At 39.9% G+C, this 17,500-nt stretch overlaps 1 protein-coding gene across 1 annotated transcript in view; it reads left to right on the top strand.

Annotated features, from left to right (window-relative positions):
* Nucleotides 1-17,500, top strand: part of LOC133644091 (nuclear factor 1 A-type-like) — an 87,385-nt gene that overhangs the window by 43,083 nt on the left and 26,802 nt on the right. The window lies entirely within an intron of this gene.

The following is a 17,500-nucleotide window of genomic DNA, read 5'->3' as shown; positions in this document are numbered from 1 at the left end:
AAATGTTCATTTGAAGTTGTTGTACAACACAGCAGGCAAAAGTGGAAGGAGTTCCAGAAGATTCCTTGCAATACTCGGGATCATTTATATCGCATATGTGCGTGTGTGTGTGTGTGTGTGTGTGTGTGTGTGTGTGTGTGTGTGTGTGTGTGTGTGTGTGTGTGTGTGTGTGTTTGTGTGTGTGAGTGTGCGTGGGTGTGTGTGCACGTGTGTGTGTGCGTCTTGAAAAATGGCCATCTCCATCTTTAGGTGGCCGTGGCGCTCCATTACCAGAATGGGCTGAGTCACTGCAGCGCGGGAATGTTAATGAGGGGCTGGCCCCGCCCCCTTGGCCCCCACCCCAGACACCCCGCCAACCCCTCCTCCCCTCGCCGCCGCCCGCCATGCGGCCTCTTATCTCATGATGCAGCACATCAGTCCATTGACTTATTCAAGCGCCGCCGCTTTATGATCCTGAATTTTACTGTGTAGACCCCACCCGCCCCCCACCCCTGTAGACCCCACCCACACCCCCCGCCCGCCTCGCGCTGCTGAGCTCGCCACTGCGACAACAAGCAGCCATGTTGCTGCTACGCACGTCAACACCCAACATGCACCATCACACCATGTGACCACGTGACCATGTGACCATGTGACCACGTGACCATGTGACCACGTGACCATGTGACCATGTGACCACGTGACCATGTGACCATGTGACAATGTGACCCTGTGACCATGGATGGGTATTACTCTACATTCAGTAGGCATTCATGAAGTGATGATTTGTGTTGACTTGTGTTGTGTTGTGTTGTGTTTTGTTGCATTGTGTTGCGATGTGTTGTGTTGTGTTGCGTTGTGTTGTGTTGTGTTGTGTCGCGTTGTGTTGTGTTGTGTTGCGATGCGTTGTGTTGTGTTGTGTTGTGGTTGTGTTGTGTTGTGTTGTGTTGCGTTGTGTTGCGTTGTGTTGCGTTGTGTTGTGTTGTGTTGTGTTGTGTTGTGTTGTGTTGTGTGGGAGGAGGGAGGTCAATCAACCAGGTCAGATTGATGTCATGCTAATGCTAACATAAGTTCAGGAGCCTAATGACCAAGTAGTATGTGTTAATAACTAATGACCAAGTGTTATGTGTTAATAACTAATGACCAAGTATTATGTGTTAATAACTAATGACCAAATGTTATGTGTTAATAACTAATGACCAAGTGTTTTGTGTTAATAACTAATGACCAAGTGTTATGTGTTAATAACTAATGACCAAGTGTTATGTGTTAATAACTAATGACCAAGTGTTATGTGTTAGTAACTAATGACAAGTGTTATGTGTTAATAACTAATGACCAAGTATTATGTGTTAATAACTAATGACCAAGTGTTATGTGTTAATAACTAATGACCAAATGTTATGTGTTAATAACTAATGACCAAGTGTTATGTGTTAATAACTAATGACCAAATGTTATGTGTTAATAACTAATGACCAAGTGTTATGTGTTAATAACTAATGACCAAGTGTTATGTGTTAATAACTAATGACCAAGTGTTATGTGTTAATAACTAATGACAAGTGTTATGTGTTAATAACTAATGACCAAGTATTATGTGTTAATAACTAATGACCAAGTGTTATGTGTTAATAACTAATGACCAAGTGTTATGTGTTAATAACTAATGACCAAGTGTTATGTGTTAATAACTAATGACAAGTGTTATGTGTTAATAATTAATGACCAAGTATTATGTGTTAATAACTAATGACCAAGTGTTATGTGTTAATAACTAATGACAAGTGTTATGTGTTAATAATTAATGACCAAGTGTTGTGTTAATAACTAATGACCAAGTGTTATGTGTTAATAATTAATGACCAATTGTTATGTGTTAAAAACTAATGACCAAGTATTATGTGTTAATAACTAATGACCAAGTAGTATGTGTTAATAATTAACGACCAAGTGTTATGTGTTAATAACTAATGACCAAGTGTTATGTGTTAATAACTAATGACAAGTGTTATGTGTTAATAACTAATGACCAAGTATTATGTGTTAATAACTAATGACCAAGTGTTATGTGTTAATAACTAATGACCAAGTGTTATGTGTTAATAACTAATGACCAAGTGTTATGTGTTAATAACTAATGACCAAGTATTATGTGTTAATAACTAATGACCAAGTGTTATGTGTTAATAACTAATGACAAGTGTTATGTGTTAATAACTAATGACCAAGTATTATGTGTTAATAACTAATGACCAAGTGTTATGTGTTAATAACTAATGACCAAGTATTATGTGTTAATAACTAATGACCAAGTGTTATGTGTTAATAACTAATGACCAAGTGTTATGTGTTAATAACTAATGACCAAGTGTTATGTGTTAATAACTAATGACAAGTATTATGTGTTAATAACTAATGACAAGTGTTATGTGTTAATAACTAATGACCAAGTATTATGTGTTAATAACTAATGACCAAGTGTTATGTGTTAATAACTAATGACCAAGTGTTATGTGTTAATAACTAATGACCAAGTATTATGTGTTAATAACTAATGACCAAATGTTATGTGTTAATAACTAATGACCAAGTGTTATGTGTTAATAACTAATGACCAAGTGTTATGTGTTAGTAACTAATGACAAGTGTTATGTGTTAATAACTAATGACCAAGTATTATGTGTTAATAACTAATGACCAAGTGTTATGTGTTAATAACTAATGACCAAATGTTATGTGTTAATAACTAATGACCAAGTGTTATGTGTTAATAACTAATGACCAAATGTTATGTGTTAATAACTAATGACCAAGTGTTATGTGTTAATAACTAATGACCAAGTGTTATGTGTTAATAACTAATGACCAAGTGTTATGTGTTAATAACTAATGACAAGTGTTATGTGTTAATAACTAATGACCAAGTATTATGTGTTAATAACTAATGACCAAGTGTTATGTGTTAATAACTAATGACCAAGTGTTATGTGTTAATAACTAATGACCAAGTGTTATGTGTTAATAACTAATGACCAAGTGTTATGTGTTAATAACTAATGACCAAGTATTATGTGTTAATAACTAATGACCAAGTGTTATGTGTTAATAACTAATGACAAGTGTTATGTGTTAATAATTAATGACCAAGTGTTGTGTTAATAACTAATGACCAAGTGTTATGTGTTAATAATTAATGACCAAGTGTTATGTGTTAAAAACTAATGACCAAGTATTATGTGTTAATAACTAATGACCAAGTAGTATGTGTTAATAATTAACGACCAAGTGTTATGTGTTAATAACTAATGACCAAGTGTTATGTGTTAATAACTAATGACCAAGTATTATGTGTTAATAACTAATGACCAAGTGTTATGTGTTAATAACTAATGACCAAGTGTTATGTGTTAATAACTAATGACCAAGTGTTATGTGTTAATAACTAATGACCAAGTATTATGTGTTAATAACTAATGACCAAGTGTTATGTGTTAATAACTAATGACAAGTGTTATGTGTTAATAACTAATGACCAAGTATTATGTGTTAATAACTAATGACCAAGTGTTATGTGTTAATAACTAATGACCAAGTATTATGTGTTAATAACTAATGACCAAGTGTTATGTGTTAATAACTAATGACAAGTGTTATGTGTTAATAACTAATGACCAAGTTTTATGTGTTAATAACTAATGACCAAGTGTTATGTGTTAATAACTAATGACCAAGTGTTATGTGTTAATAACTAATGACGAAGTATTATGTGTTAATAACTAATGACCAAGTGTTATGTGTTAATAACTAATGACAAGTGTTATGTGTTAATAACTAATGACCAAGTAGTATGTGTTAATAACTAATGACCAAGTATTATGTGTTAATAACTAATGACCAAGTATTATGTGTTAATAACTAATGACCAAGTGTTATGTGTTAATAACTAATGACCAAGTATTATGTGTTAATAACTAATGACCAAGTGTTATGTGTTAATAACTAATGACCAAGTATTATGTGTTAATAACTAATGACCAAGTGTTATGTGTTAATAACTAATGACAAGTGTTATGTGTTAATAACTAATGACCAAGTAGTATGTGTTAATAACTAATGACCAAGTGTTATGTGTTAATAACTAATGACCAAGTGTTATGTGTTAATAACTAATGACCAAGTGTTATGTGTTAATAACTAATGACCAAGGGTTATGTGTTAATAACTAATGACCAAGTGTTATGTGTTAATAACTAATGACCAAGTAGTATGTGTTAATAACTAATGACCAAGTATTATGTGTTAATAACTAATGACCAAGTATTATGTGTTAATAACTAATGACAAGTGTTATGTGTTAATAACTAATGACCAAGTGTTATGTGTTAATAACTAATGACCAAGTGTTATGTGTTAATAACTAATGACCAAGTGTTATGTGTTAATAACTAATGACCAAGTATTATGTGTTAATAACTAATGACCAAGTGTTATGTGTTAATAACTAATGACAAGTGTTATGTGTTAATAACTAATGACCAAGTATTATGTGTTAATAACTAATGACCAAGTGTTATGTGTTAATAACTAATGACCAAGTATTATGTGTTAATAACTAATGACCAAGTGTTATGTGTTAATAACTAATGACAAGTGTTATGTGTTAATAACTAATGACAAGTGTTATGTGTTAATAACTAATGACAAGTGTTATGTGTTAATAACTAATGACCAAGTGTTATGTGTTAATAACTAATGACCAAGTGTTATGTGTTAATAACTAATGACCAAGTGTTATGTGTTAATAACTAATGACCAAGTATTATGTGTTAATAACTAATGACCAAGTGTTATGTGTTAATAACTAATGACAAGTGTTATGTGTTAATAACTAATGACCAAGTAGTATGTGTTAATAACTAATGACCAAGTATTATGTGTTAATAACTAATGACTAAGTATTATGTGTTAATAACTAATGACCAAGTGTTATGTGTTAATAACTAATGACCAAGTGTTATGTGTTAATAACTAATGACCAAGTGTTATGTGTTAATAACTAATGACCAAGTAGTATGTGTTAATAACTAATGACCAAGTATTATGTGTTAATAACTAATGACCAAGTATTATGTGTTAATAACTAATGACCAAGTGTTATGTGTTAATAACTAATGACCAAGTGTTATGTGTTAATAACTAATGACCAAGTATTGTGTGTTAATAACTAATGACCAAGTGTTATGTGTTAATAACTAATGACCAAGTGTTGTGTGTTAATAACTAATGACCAAGTGTTGTGTGTTAATAACTAATGACGAAGTATTATGTGTTAATAACTAATGACCAAGTGTTGTGTGTTAATAACTAATGACCAAGTATTATGTGTTAATAACTAATGACCAAGTGTTATGTGTTAATAACTAATGACCAAGTGTTATGTGTTAATAACTAATGACCAAGTATTATGTGTTAATAACTAATGACCAAGTGTTATGTGTTAATAACTAATGACCAAGTGTTGTGTGTTAATAACTAATGACCAAGTGTTGTGTGTTAATAACTAATGACCAAGTATTATGTGTTAATAACTAATGACCAAGTGTTGTGTGTTAATAACTAATGACCAAGTATTATGTGTTAATAACTAATGACCAAGTGTTATGTGTTAATAACTAATGACCAAGTGTTATGTGTTAATAACTAATGACCAAGTATTATGTGTTAATAACTAATGACCAAGTATTATGTGTTAATAACTAATGACCAAGTGTTGTGTGTTAATAACTAATGACCAAGTATTATGTGTTAATAACTAATGACCAAGTGTTATGTGTTAATAACTAATGACCAAGTGTTATGTGTCAGTATGCACTATACATGCAAGTAACTTTGATTAGTTGTCTGTACACCCCCCCACAGCGTGTAATCCCCCCAACCAGACAGGAAAAAGCAGCTCAACAATAATCAGCCTAGCATCAACCACTAATCTTGTTAGCTACTCACTCCCACTGACACACCCACACTCCCCACTGACACACCCACACTCCCACTGACACACCCCCACTCCCCACTGACACACCCACACTCCCACTGACACACCCCCACTCCCCACTGACACACCCACACTCCCACTGACACACCCCCACTCCCCACTGACACACCCACACTCCCACTGACACACCCCCACTCCCCACTGACACACCCACACTCCCACTGACACACCCCCACTCCCACTGACACACCCACACTCCCACTGACACACCCCCACTCCCCACTGACACACCCACACTCCCACTGACACACCCCCACTCCCCACTGACACACCCACACTCCCACTGACACACCCACACTCCCACTGACACACCCCCACTCCCCACTGACACACCCACACTCCCACTGACACACCCCCACTCCCCACTGACACACCCACACTCCCACTGACACACCCACACTCCCACTGACACACTCCCACTGACACACCCCCACTCCCACTGACACCCACACTCCCCACTGACACACTCCCACTGACACACCCACACTCCCACTGACACACCCACACTCCCCACTGATATTTCCCCCCACTGACACCCACTGAAACCCCCCACTGACACCCACTGACACCCCCCACGCCCTACTGACACCCCCCACTGAAATCCCCACACTGACACCCACTGATATCCCCCACTGACACCCCCCACTGACACCCACTGACACCCCCCGCTGACACCCGCCACTCCCTACTGACACCCCCCACTGACACCCACTGATACCCCCCCACTGACACCCACTGATATCCCCCACTGACACCCACTGACACCTCCCACTGACACCCACTGACACCCCCCACTCCCTACTGACACCCCCCACTGATACCCCCCCACTGACACCCACTGATACCCCCACTGACACCCACTGACACCCCCCACTGACACCCACTGATACCCACCCATTGACACACCCCCATCCCCCACTGACACCCACCCACTCCCTACTGACACTCCCCACTCCCTACTGACACACCCCCACTCACCCCACTGACACCCACTGTCACCCCGAATGACACCCACCCACTGACACCCACTGATACCCACCCATTGACACCCCCACATCCCCCACTGAAACCCACCCACTCCCTACTGACACATCCCCACTGACACACACACCCCCCACTCCCCACTGACACCCCCCACTGACCCCCCCACTCCCCACTGACACCCCCCCACTCCCTACTGCCCCCCCCCCCATCCCCACTGCCCACTGACACCCACTGACTCTCATAGTTGTCATGTTGCTGTAGTTGACTCTCATAGTTGTCATGTTGCTGTAGTTGACTCTCATAGTTGTCATGTTGCTGTAGTTGACTCTCATGGTTGTCATGTTGCTGTAGTTGACTCTCATGGTTGTCATGTTGCTGTAGTTGACTCTCATAGTTCTCATGTTGCTGTAGTTGACTCTCATAGTTGTCATGTTGCTGTAGTTGACTCTCATGGTTCTCATGTTGCTGTAGTTGACTCTCATGGTTGTCATGTTGCTGTAGTTGACTCTCATAGTTGTCATGTTGCTGTAGTTGACTCTCATGGTTCTCATGTTGCTGTAGTTGACTCTCATAGTTCTCATGTTGCTGTAGTTGACTCTCATGGTTGTCATGTTGCTGTAGTTGACTCTCATAGTTCTCATGTTGCTGTAGTTGACTCTCATAGTTCTCATGTTGCTGTAGTTGACTCTCATGGTAGTCATGTTGCTGTAGTTGACTCTCATGGTTGTCATGTTGCTGTAGTTGACTCTCATAGTTCTCATGTTGCTGTAGTTGACTCTCATAGTTCTCATGTTGCTGTAGTTGACTCTCATGGTTCTCATGTTGCTGTAGTTGACTCTCATAGTTCTCATGTTGCTGTAGTTGACTCTCATGGTTGTCATGTTGCTGTAGTTGACTCTCATGGTTGTCATGTTGCTGTAGTTGACTCTCATGGTTGTCATGTTGCTGTAGTTGACTCTCATAGTTCTCATGTTGCTGTAGTTGACTCTCATAGTTGTCATGTTGCTGTAGTTGACTCTCATGGTTGTCATGTTGCTGTAGTTGACTCTCATGGTTGTCATGTTGCTGTAGTTGACTCTCATAGTTGTCATGTTGCTGTAGTTGACTCTCATGGTTGTCATGTTGCTGTAGTTGACTCTCATAGTTGTCATGTTGCTGTAGTTGACTCTCATAGTTGTCATGTTGCTGTAGTTGACTCTCATGGTTCTCATGTTGCTGTAGTTGACTCTCATGGTTGTCATGTTGCTGTAGTTGACTCTCATAGTTGTCATGTTGCTGTAGTTGACTCTCATGGTTCTCATGTTGCTGTAGTTGACTCTCATAGTTCTCATGTTGCTGTAGTTGACTCTCATGGTTGTCATGTTGCTGTAGTTGACTTTCATAGTTCTCATGTTGCTGTAGTTGACTCTCATAGTTCTCATGTTGCTGTAGTTGACTCTCATGGTTGTCATGTTGCTGTAGTTGACTCTCATGGTTGTCATGTTGCTGTAGTTGACTCTCATAGTTCTCATGTTGCTGTAGTTGACTCTCATGGTTGTCATGTTGCTGTAGTTGACTCTCATAGTTGTCATGTTGCTGTAGTTGACTCTCATGGTTCTCATGTTGCTGTAGTTGACTCTCATAGTTCTCATGTTGCTGTAGTTGACTCTCATGGTTGTCATGTTGCTGTAGTTGACTCTCATGGTTGTCATGTTGCTGTAGTTGACTCTCATAGTTGTCATGTTGCTGTAGTTGACTCTCATAGTTGTCATGTTGCTGTAGTTGACTCTCATAGTTGTCATGTTGCTGTAGTTGACTCTCATAGTTGTCATGTTGCTGTAGTTGACTCTCATGGTTGTCATGTTGCTGTAGTTGACTCTCATGGTTGTCATGTTGCTGTAGTTGACTCTCATAGTTGTCATGTTGCTGTAGTTGCCTCTCATAGTTGTAGTGTTGCTGTAGTTGACTCTCATGGTTGTCATGTTGCTGTAGTTGACTCATAGTTCTCATGTTGCTGTAGTTGACTCTCATGGTTGTCATGTTGCTGTAGTTGCCTCTCATAGTTCTCATGTTGCTGTAGTTGACTCTCATGGTTGTCATGTTGCTGTAGTTGACTCTCATGGTTGTCATGTTGCTGTAGTTGACTCTCATGGTTCTCATGTTGCTGTAGTTGACTCTCATAGTTGTCATGTTGCTGTAGTTGCCTCTCATGGTTGTCATGTTGCTGTAGTTGACTCTCATGGTTGTCATGTTGCTGTAGTTGACTCTCATGGTTCTCATGTTGCTGTAGTTGACTCTCATAGTTCTCATGTTGCTGTAGTTGCCTCTCATGGTTGTCATCTTGCTGTAGTTGACTCTCATAGTTCTCATGTTGCTGTAGTTGACTTTCATGGTTGTCATGTTGCTGTAGTTGACTCTCATAGTTGTCATGTTGCTGTAGTTGACTCTCATAGTTCTCATGTTGCTGTAGTTGACTCTCATAGTTCTCATGTTGCTGTAGTTGACTCTCATGTTGCTGTAGTTGCCTCTCATGTTGCTGTAGTTGTTAATGGTGTTGTGTTTTAGAAGTGTTGTTGCTAAGAGACACTCCCTCCTGCTGTACAGATGCTGTTACAGATGGGACCCCCATACCTGCCTGCACCCCCACACCTTCCCTCCCTCCTGATCTCCTAATGCATAAATATGTAATTAGTTCATCTGCCTGCATGAAATATGTAATTAGTTCATCTGCTTGCATGAAATATGAATACAGTATGAGAAGCAGACGTGTCTTATTGTCTTTCTGAGGGTCATTAGCAGCACATTAAGCTAACATGTGACACGGCCAGGGGGCGGGGCCAAGAATTGCTTGCTCACCTTTTCCTTGACCACCTCTTTACCTGTTTGCCCCACTCTGACCTGTGTGTGTGTGTGTGTGTGTGTGTGTGTGTGTGTGTCGGTGTGTGCGTGTGTGTGTGTCGGTATGTGTGTGTGTGTGTGTGTGTGTGTGTGTGTGTGTGTGTGTGTGTGTGTGTGTGTATGTATATGTGTGTGTGTGTGTGTGTGTGTGTATGTATATGTGTGTGTGTGTATAAATGTGTGTGTGCGTGTACGTATGTGTGTGTGTGTGTGCGTGTGTGTGTGTGTGTGTGTATGTATGTATATGTGTGTGTGTGTGTGTGTGTGTGTGTGTGTGTGTGTGTGTGTGTGTGTATAAATGTGTGTGTGCGTGTACGTATGTGTGTGTGTGTGTGTGTGTTGTTTGATGTCTCAAGAGGATAAACAGCTAGGTTCTGATCCCAGTGAGCGACCTCTGCTCAGCCTGCATTCACACACACACGCACACACACACACTCACACACAGACACACACACACGTAGACACACACACACGTAGACACACGCACACACACACCTTGTGAGCAGCCACAATGACATGTCATCTGATGTGTCACGCCATGACCACTGGGGGGCGCTGTTTCCCCCTCCTCCCCCACATGCTGCCCTCTGACCTTTCGGACCCAGCTGGTGATGCATGCTGCCATAGAAACGCTCCGTCATGGGAGAGGTGAAATGTAAATAAAAAGCATAATAACGCACATCTTTACTCTCCTTGGTGATGACCTCTGACCCCATCCCTGCTCCTCATTGATGTGCGTCACTATGGTTACCCACAAGATGGCGCTATGACACGAAGGTGTGAGCTGTTCCCTTTTGTCTGGGTCAAAGGTCAGATAAGGCGTTGTGAGGACGCCACCACGTCTTTGAATAGTTTGTTTTATTAATAGTTTGTTTTATTAATAGTAACCAGGATGAGGATTAACATCCTCTTTCATGTGCTTGGTGACATCATCACTCCTCCTGTTCATCTTTGTGACATCATCACTCCTCCTGTTCATCTTTGTGACATCATCGCTCCTCTTGTTCATCTTTGTGACATCATCGCTCCTCCTGTTCATCTTTGTGACATCATCACTCCTCTTGTTCATCTTTGTGACATCATCACTCCTCTTGTTCATCTTTGTGACATCATCACTCCTCTTGTTCATCTTTGTGACATCATCACTCCTCTTGTTCATCTTCGACATCATCGCTCCTCTTGTTCATCTTTGTGACATCATCACTCCTCTTGTTCATCTTTGTGACATCATCGCTCCTCTTGTTCATCTTTGTGACATCATCACTCCTCTTGTTCATCTTTGTGACATCATCGCTCCTCTTGTTCATCTTTGTGACATCATCACTCCTCTTGTTCATCTTTGTGACATCATCACTCCTCTTGTTCATCTTTGTGACATCATCGCTCCTCTTGTTCATCTTTGTGACATCATCGCTCCTCTTGTTCATCTTTGTGACATAATCGCTCCTCTTGTTCATCTTTGTGACATCATCGCTCCTCTTGTTCATCTTTGTGACATCATCGCTCCTCTTGTTCATCTTTGTGACATCATAACTCCTCTTGTTCATCTTTGTGACATCATCGCTCCTCTTGTTCATATTTGTGACATCATCACTCCTCTTGTTCATCTTTGTGACATCACCGCTCCTCTTGTTCATCTTTGTGACATCATAACTCCTCTTGTTCATCTTTGTGACATCATCGCTCCTCTTGTTCATCTTTGTGACATCATCACTCCTCTTGTTCATCTTTGTGACATCATCACTCCTCTTGTTCATCTTTGTGACATCATCACTCCTCTTGTTCATCTTTGTGACATCATAACTCCTCTTGTTCATCTTTGTGACATCATCGCTCCTCTTGTTCATCTTTGTGACATCATCACTCCTCTTGTTCATCTTTGTGACATCATCGCTCCTCTTGTTCATCTTTGTGACATCATCGCTCCTCTTGTTCATCTTTGTGACATCATAACTCCTCTTGTTCATCTTTGTGACATCATCGCTCCTCTTGTTCATCTTTGTGACATCATCACTCTTGTTTTATTCATAGTAATCAGGATGAGGATTAACATCCTCTTTGTGGTCTGTAGAGGAAGTCAAGAAGGCAAAAGAGGAAGAGGAAGATGGTAGAGGAAGTCAAGAAGGCAAAAGAGGAAGTGGTGTGTAGAGGAAGTCAAGAAGGCAAAAGAGGAAGAGGAAGATGGTAGAGGAAGTCAAGAAGGCAAAAGAGGAAGAGGAAGATGGTAGAGGAAGTCAAGAAGGCAAAAGAGGAAGATGGTAGAGGAAGTCAAGAAGGCAAAAGAGGAAGTGGTGTGTAGAGGAAGTCAAGAAGGCAAAAGAGGAAGAGGAAGATGGTAGAGGAAGTCAAGAAGGCAAAAGAGGAAGAGGAAGATGGTAGAGGAGGTCAAGAAGGCAAAAGAGGAAGTGGTGTGTAGAGGAAGTCAAGAAGGCAAAAGAGGAAGTGGTGTGTAGAGGAAGTCAAGAAGGCAAAAGAGCAAGTGGTGTGTAGAGGAAGTCAAGAAGGCAAAAGAGGAAGATGAAGATGGTAGAGGAAGTCAAGAAGGCAAAAGAGGAAGATGGTAGAGGAAGTCAAGAAGGCAAAAGAGGAAGAGGAAGATGGTAGAGGAAGTCAAGAAGGCAAAAGAGGAAGATGGTAGAGGAAGTCAAGAAGGCAAAAGAGGAAGAGGAAGATGGTAGAGGAAGTCAAGAAGGCAAAAGAGGAAGTGGTGTGTAGAGGAAGTCAAGAAGGCAAAAGAGGAAGTGGTGTGTAGAGGAAGTCAAGAAGGCAAAAGAGGAAGTGGTGTGTAGAGGAAGTCAAGAAGGCAAAAGAGGAAGTGGTGTGTAGAGGAAGTCAAGAAGGCAAAAGAGGAAGAGGAAGATGGTAGAGGAAGTCAAGAAGGCAAAAGAGGAAGATGGTAGAGGAAGTCAAGAAGGCAAAAGAGGAAGATGGTAGAGGAAGTCAAGAAGGCAAAAGAGGAAGAGGAAGATGGTAGAGGAAGTCAAGAAGGCAAAAGAGGAAGATGGTAGAGGAAGTCAAGAAGGCAAAAGAGGAAGTGGTGTGTAGAGGAAGTCAAGAAGGCAAAAGAGGAAGTGGTGTGTAGAGGAAGTCAAGAATGCAAAAGAGGAAGTGGTGTGTAGAGGAAGTCAAGAAGGCAAAAGAGGAAGTGGTGTGTAGAGGAAGTCAAGAAGGCAAAAGAGGAAGAGGAAGATGGTAGAGGAAGTCAAGAAGGCAAAAGAGGAAGATGGTAGAGGAAGTCAAGAAGGCAAAAGAGGAAGAGGAAGATGGTAGAGGAAGTCAAGAAGGCAAAAGAGGAAGAGGAAGATGGTAGAGGAAGTCAAGAAGGCAAAAGAGGAAGTGGTGTGTAGAGGAAGTCAAGAAGGCAAAAGAGGAAGTGGTGTTTAGAGGAAGTCAAGAAGGCAAAAGAGGAAGTGGTGTGTAGAGGAAGTCAAGAAGGCAAAAGAGGAAGATGGTAGAGGAAGTCAAGAAGGCAAAAGAGGAAGAGGAAGATGGTAGAGGAAGTCAAGAAGGCAAAAGAGGAAGAGGAAGATGGTAGAGGAAGTCAAGAAGGCAAAAGAGGAAGATGGTAGAGGAAGTCAAGAAGGCAAAAGAGGAAGAGGAAGATGGTAGAGGAAGTCAAGAAGGCAAAAGAGGAAGAGGAAGATGGTAGAGGAAGTCAAGAAGGCAAAAGAGGAAGTGGTGTGTAGAGGAAGTCAAGAAGGCAAAAGAGGAAGTGGTGTTTAGAGGAAGTCAAGAAGGCAAAAGAGGAAGTGGTGTGTAGAGGAAGTCAAGAAGGCAAAAGAGGAAGATGGTAGAGGAAGTCAAGAAGGCAAAAGAGGAAGAGGAAGATGGTAGAGGAAGTCAAGAAGGCAAAAGAGGAAGAGGAAGATGGTAGAGGAAGTCAAGAAGGCAAAAGAGGAAGATGGTAGAGGAAGTCAAGAAGGCAAAAGAGGAAGTGGTGTGTAGAGGAAGTCAAGAAGGCAAAAAAGGAAGTGGTGTGTAGAGGAAGTCAAGAAGGCAAAAGAGGAAGTGGTGTGTAGAGGAAGTCAAGAAGGCAAAAGAGGAAGTGGTGTGTAGAGGAAGTCAAGAAGGCAAAAGAGGAAGAGGAAGATGGTAGAGGAAGTCAAGAAGGCAAAAGAGGAAGATGGTAGAGGAAGTCAAGAAGGCAAAAGAGGAAGAGGAAGATGGTAGAGGAAGTCAAGAAGGCAAAAGAGGAAGAGGAAGATGGAAGATGGTAGAGGAAGTCAAGAAGGCAAAAGAGGAAGAGGAAGATGGTAGAGGAAGTCAAGAAGGCAAAAGAGGAAGAGGAAGATGGTAGGAGGTGTGCTCCATTAGAAAGTTATAATTATGGAAAGTGAGGCAGCGCTCGATCAATACAGCATTCATCACTGAGACTCCGCCCATCTGACACACACTTTGCCTTGGACCGCCATCCACGTGGAACCACTGACCACACACACACACACACACACACACACACACACACACACACACACACACACACACACACACACACACACACACACACACACACACACACACACATTCTTGTATTTGTTACCTTCCTGCCTCCCTCTTTAGGACCAGCCTTTCTAGATATATAAAGAAGTGTATTTACAACATTAATAATATATACTACACGTATAAAAAAAGGTAAGCATTTAGTTTTTTTGTTTATAATTGTTTTTTAATCTTCATTCACTTCAAGTTATTACAGTATGTCTCTATATACATATTTAATTTTTTTTTTTTAAATTAATTTTGGCCAAAGGGGGTGCATTTCAATTTCTTACACACACATGTTATTTCATATGTTGGCCAGAGGGGGCGCACTTCAAATTTTTACACACACTTGTTATTTCATATGTTGGCCAGAGGGGGCGCACTTCAAATTTTTACACACACTTGTTATTTCATATGTTGACCAGAGGGGGCGCACTTCAAATTTTTACACACACTTGTTATTTCATATGTTGACCAGAGGGGGCGCATTTACATTTCTTACACACACTTGTTATTTCATATGTTGACCAGAGGGGGCGCATTTACATTTCTTACACACACTTGTTATTTCATATGTTGGCCAGAGGGGGAGCACTTTTAATGCTAAAAGTCCCTCCTTTTTGGGAGCACCCTCATGTTGATAGATGTCACCACTAATGAGACATTCAATATTAGATGCAATGTTATTGATTTATGTCATCACTTCTTCACACCTCCTCATATGGAAGATACTTTTCCTTGTTGATGAGATAGGCTCCAGCATCCCCTGCGACCCCAAAAAAGGACAAGCGGTAGAAATTGGATGGATGAAGGGTAGCAATACAAGAACACACGCTTATGCCGTGTCAACGTTTAGGAAGTCAATCAAGTTTGGTGGAAACATTTTATTATTATTATATTTATTTCTTTTTGTTCAGCAAAAATGTTTCTTTTCAAGTCATTTGAAATCCAACTCCACTCAAAGTCGACCGGCTTTTACAAATATTTCTTATGAAGCGTCTCTCCCAGGCGTGAAGGATCATCGGGGAGAAAAGTACAGAAAATCAATATTCGCCGCTCGCCAAGCAGAGGTCAAAGGTCACACATATTTACATCCATATACCAGTTTGCTGGCTGCTTGCCAGTTTGCAACTCTCATTGTGACTGGGCCGCCAGTCTGGAAGGTCCTGGAAGGTTTTTTGGAGGGTTTACCACTGTGCGCGCGCATGTGTGTGTGTGTGTGTGTGTGTGTGTGTGTGTGTGTGTGTGTGTGTGTGTGTGTGTGTGTGTGTGTGTGTGTGGCGTCTTTTGTTCTGGCAGAAGGTACAACATGGCAGCCGCTCAAAGAAAACACACAGAAGCTTCAAAATGGTTGCCAACGATTTAAGATGGCTGCCAGCCTGCAGAGAGAGGGCACAACACACACACACACACACACACACACACACACACACACACACACGGTGTATGGGGCAAGTGTGCGATAGCGAGTGTGACAAAATCCCTATGTGTGTTATTTGAGTGTTTGTGTGTGTGTGTGTGTGTTATTTGAGTGTGTGTGTGTGCGTGTGTGTGTGTGTGTGTGTGTGTGTGTGTGTGTGTGTGTGTGTGTGTGTGTGTGTGTGTGTGTGTGTGTGTGTGTGTGTGTGTGTGTGTGTGGTTGGCAGCGTCCAACAATGGAGATTCACACACACACACACACGGCGAGAGAGTTGCTTTAAAATGGCGTCGCCTCGTCAAAAAGTCCATCTTTCTTATTTAGATAAGATTTGTTTTATTGAAATAGTCACTTGTTGTTGTTTATTATTAGAAGGATGTTTTATTGAAATAGTCACTTGTTGTTGTTTATTATTAGAAGGATGTTTTATTGAAATAGTCACTTGTTGTTGTTTATCATTGGAAGGATGATTTATTGAAATAGTCACTTGTTGTTGTTTATTATTGGAAGGATGTTTTATTGAAATAGTCACTTGTTGTTGTTTATTATTGGAAGGATGATTTATTGAAATAGTCACTTGTTGTTGTTTATTATTAGAAGGATGATTTATTGAAATAGTCACTTGTTGTTGTTTATCATTGGAAGGATGTTTTATTGAAATAGTCACTTGTTGTTGTTTATCATTGGAAGGATGATTTATTGAAATAGTCACTTGTTGTTGTTTATTATTGGAAGGATGTTTTATTGAAATAGTCACTTGTTGTTGTTTATTATTAGAAGGATGTTTTATTGAAATAGTCACTTGTTGTTGTTGTTTATTATTAGAAGGATGTTTTATTGAAATAGTCACTTGTTGTTGTTTATTATTGGAAGGATGATTTATTGAAATAGTCACTTGTTGTTGTTTATTATTAGAAGGATGTTTTATTGAAATAGTCACTTGTTGTTGTTTATCATTGGAAGGATGATTTATTGAAATAGTCACTTGTTGTTGTTTATTATTGGAAGGATGTTTTATTGAAATAGTCACTTGTTGTTGTTTATTATTGGAAGGATGATTTATTGAAATAGTCACTTGTTGTTGTTTATTATTAGAAGGATGTTTTATTGAAATAGTCACTTGTTGTTGTTTATTATTAGAAGGATGATTTATTGAAATAGTCACTTTTTGTTGTTTATTATTAGAAGGATGATTTATTGAAATAGTCACTTGTTGTTGTTTATTATTGGAAGGATGATTTATTGAAATAGTCACTTGTTGTTGTTTATTATTAGAAGGATGATTTATTGAAATAGTCACTTGTTGTTGTTTATTATTAGAAGGATGATTGGGAGTGAACTTGACATTTTAAGAGGAAAACATTTTTAAAAAATCAAATGAAATACAGTTTATAATGTAATATGATGTGTATTATGATGCATAACGATAGTGTTTATTATCAGTAGTGACATAAAAGACTGGTCGTTAGTGATAATGTGCTGTACAGTAATGAAAGAAGGAGGCTGAAGTTTGATTGACAGCTGTGTTCATTCGCCGTCTGCGGAGACCACGTCCGTCGTCTGATTTGTGGCCCTTAGCAAAATGAATGTGGCCCTTAGCAAAATGAATTGTGTCTCCTCATTTCATTAAAAGCTCAACGGGATGGATAGCTTGTTTCCCTGCTCGGAGTCGCGTGGCCGGGTGTGAACGACTAAGAAAGTCTTCC

This window comes from Entelurus aequoreus, linkage group LG27 (assembly GCF_033978785.1).
Source record: "Entelurus aequoreus isolate RoL-2023_Sb linkage group LG27, RoL_Eaeq_v1.1, whole genome shotgun sequence".
Taxonomy (NCBI): Eukaryota; Metazoa; Chordata; class Actinopteri; order Syngnathiformes; family Syngnathidae; genus Entelurus; species Entelurus aequoreus.
The sequence above is the reverse complement of the archived record's forward strand: the minus strand, read 5'-3'. Positions and strand labels throughout refer to the sequence as shown.